Here is a 3,988-nt window from a genome sequence, read left to right on the forward strand (position 1 = left end):
CTAATCATAGAGAAAGCTCAGTTTTCCTTTTGGACTCATCAGGCAAAGGGGCAGTGACTCCTTCATCCACAATTCTCATTTGCTTGGGTTCTGCCTCCTGTCAGATGGTTAATCTGGTTTCCCCAGAAACAGAGGCTTCTTCAACAATTAAAGTAGATCCTGGGACGGTTTTTCTCGTTTCCATTTTCACAAGGATTATGTGTTGTGGGTGTACAGGGATGATGGAAAGCCTAGAGTCCAGTGACGCATTGCTGTATTAAAGAAGTTAGATTCTGTGTCCCCATATGGTCACCCCTCAGTATTACCAGTCTCAGCCTTGAAGGTGACCTCTTCTGCTTTTCTCTCTGTTTTCTTCAGAGGTCAGCCTTTCATAGCTAAGTACATGGTCAATGAGATAGCTCCTAATTTCAACATTCTCTGATCGTGGAGCCCTTTTCTTTTACATTTGAGGAAACTGAAGCACAGAAAGGTCACAGACCTCGGACAGCTCAAGATCATTGAGTTGTAGAAAAAGAATTTGAGGTAGTCATAGCAAGTATAACCCTCATTATTTAACTTTTATAACTTTTTTTTAAATAACAGGATCAAAGAGGCTAAGGATTTTCTCAGGGTTACACAGCTAGTAAGAGCCTTCAGCAGGATTCTTTCTGACTCCAAATCCAGCACTCTTGCTTTAAAAGTCAAGGATTTTTTCCATTGTAAGCTGGGCTGCACGACAGGAGCATGGACAAATGCCCTATTACCTGGGAGTATGGAAGAATGTATGTGAATCTGAAGTCATGGTGTGTGTGTGTGTGTGTGTGTGTGTGTGTGTGTGTGTGTGTGTGTGCGTGTGTACACAAGGGAAAGGTCAGGGTGGGCACGAGAGCTGACCACATGTCCCCTTAAACTGCAGTGCTAAACAACAGAATTGCAGAGGAGAAGATAGAGCAGCTGCAGCCCTGGATCTTGTGGGAGCAAGGCGGGGGGAGGGGGGGAGGGGGGGAGGGGGTGACCACCTGGGAAGTGCTCTTCAGGATACAGCACTTCCCTGAGCTGGTAACAGATGGCTGTGCAGGAAAAATCACCCGAGACGCAGTTAATTGACAGGGTAGCAGACGGGACTCAGGTTTGGAAAGCTTTGCCTCAGCTGCCTGGGTAGCAAACGCTGGCCGTTGGGAGTCCCAAGAATGGCCCAAGATAGGTTAGATCTCCCACAGCATGCGAGTGGAGACTTCTCAGTGCATACACAGCCTCCTTCATCCGCTAGCCCCCCCATTGCCTTGGTCTCATTCAGGCCCTATACTTTATATTCAGGGAAACTTTATTTTTTTTTTTTAAGAGACAGAAAGTGAGGGCATTGTTGACAAAAAAAAATGTTGGGTTAGGAGTCAAAGGAGCTGATTTTGAATCTCAGTTTCCCGTGACTTACTGACCCCATGTGACCTTGGACAAAATCCCATCACCTGTCCTGGTGATATGGTGGAGGGAGTGCTGGATTTGAAGTCAGAAGGATTCCTGCTTTCAACTCTTTCTAATTGTATGACCCTAAGATGATTAATGACCTCCCTGATCTTCAGTTTCTTCATCCATAAAATGGCAATCATACCTGTGGAGCTGACCTCACAGAGTTGTTATGGGACTTGAATGAGACAAAACACCTTTTGAACTGAGGAAAGGGTTTAGAAGGGGGCTAGGTGTGGATACACTTACGGCAGGAGGAATTTTGCCTTCCTAGGTATAGGTTCAGGTGCCTACATCACAGTTAAGTGACCTGCCTGAAAGGCCAATGCCTGAACCACAAGGGAAAGATCTGGAACTTGCACAGTCACAGGAGGCTAGCAGTAGGAAGTAGGATAGTGTTAGGTGATAATTGATTAAGAGGGTTAAACCTTGAAGCTGAATATGCAAAAGAGGTGGGATACCTTCAAATTCTGCTCCTCTGATTGGTTAGCCCTGGGGACCATGTTGTGGCTTAATGGGAGTGCAAGGCCCTCACTTTGAGGATAATTATTCTAGAGTACTGGGAAGGAACAAGGAAGTAAATAATATTTAAGATATCAAATATTGGAAAGAATCCAAGCAGGTATTCTTCCCCAAAAAGGTACAATTTCTTTATGTTAATATTTTTTCCAATTACATGTAAAAATTTTTTAGCATTTTTTAAAAATTTGAGTTCTAAAGTCTCTCCCTCCCTCCTTTCTCCCCTCATTAAGATGACAAGCAATTTGATACAGGTTATACATGTGCAGTCATGCAAAGCACATTTCCTTAGAAAACAGACCAAAACAATAACAATGACAAACCAAGAAAAATAAAGAAAGTTTGAAAAAAGGTATGTTTTGATCTGCATTCAGACTACATCAGCTTTTTCTGGAGGTGGATAGCATTTTTTTTATCACGAGTCCTTTGGGATTGTCTAATATCACTGTATTGCCAAGAATAGCAAAGGCATTCACAGTTCTTCATTATACAATGTTGCTGTTACTGTGTACAATGTTCTCCTGGTTCTGCTCACTTCACTTTGCATCAGTCATGTAAGTCTTTCCAGATTTTTCTGAAATCTGCCCGCTTGTCATTTCTTATAGCACAATAGTACACCATCACAATCATATACCACAATTTGTTCATCTATTTCCCAAATAATGGGTATCTCCTCAATTTCTAATTCTTTGCCACCACAAAAAGAGCTGCTATAAATATTTTTGTGCAAATAAATACTTTTTCTTTTTTTTAAAATTTCTTTAGTATACAGACCTAGTGGTCTATTGATGGGTCAAAGGGTATGCAGTTTTATAGCCCTTTGGATATAGTTCTAATATGCTCTTCAGAATGGCTGGATAAGTTCTCAACTCAAAGATGTATTAGTGTCCCAATTTTCCCACATCCTCACCAACATTTGTCATTTTCCCATCATATTAAGCAATCTGACAGGTGTGAGGTGGTACCTCAGAGTTGTTTTAATTTTTGTTTCTCTAATCAACAGTGATTTAGAGCATTTTTTTCATGACTTATAGAAAGCTTTGATTTCTTCTTCTGAAAACTGCCTGTTCATATGATTTGACCATTTATCAATTGGGAAAGATGAAGGAATAATTTCAAGAGCTTTTTAGGCTGAAAATAAGCTTAGTTGGGGCAGTTAGGTGGCACAGTGGATAGAGCACTGACCCTGAGTTCAAATATGGCCTCACAGACACTTGATACTTACTAGTTGTGTAGCCCTGGGCAAGTCACTTAACCCCAAATGCCTTGCCCGAAACAAAACCAAGCCAAACCAAACAAAAGCACAGTTTGCTTCATGTTCTTAGTCCTCTGATTGGAAAACATATGCAGTAGGACCAGGGATGTAACTGAAAAATTCTAATAGCTAGGGCAAGTTCAGAATAAGGGAGACCTTGGAGAGAAACTTCAGGAAGAGCCTTCCACATAGTGGGGGTAGGGCTTGGTGGATGAAGATTGACAATCCAGAATACCTTGAGACTATTGCTAGAAAGGCCAATGCTGGGAGAAGAGGCAAGGAAAACCAGGAAGAACATTCTTTCCTTCAGTGTCTGGTGTCCTGGGTAAAAGGCCTGTCCATGCTACCCTGGTTACGGCTCTGAGTAAGAAAGATGTGGTCATCATTAAGTTGGAAATGACACCGTACTTATTTAATATCTAGACTATCCCTTCAGAACAAACTCACAGACTTCATAAGTTTTAAATTTACCAGGTTATTTTCTTTCTGAGGGGTAGGAGGAGAAGACAAAAATTACTAGTAAGTGCAAGATTTTCATGAGTTGTTCGTGTTTAGATTTGAATTGACAACTTGGAAAGATACTTACATCCCAGTACTTAGCACAGTGCCCAGAACACAGTAAGAACTTAATAGGGCCCTGGTCTTGAGAGGGCCCCAGTCTAGTCCCTTGCCTGATACATAAATTCTCCAACAAGTAGATACCCAGCCTCTATTTGAAAACCTAGATCACATCTGACTCCCCTGGGATCATCCTCTACATCTAAGTTCCCA

The sequence above is a fragment of the Notamacropus eugenii genome, chromosome 2, assembly GCF_028372415.1.
Source record: "Notamacropus eugenii isolate mMacEug1 chromosome 2, mMacEug1.pri_v2, whole genome shotgun sequence".
Classification (NCBI taxonomy): Eukaryota; Metazoa; Chordata; class Mammalia; order Diprotodontia; family Macropodidae; genus Notamacropus; species Notamacropus eugenii.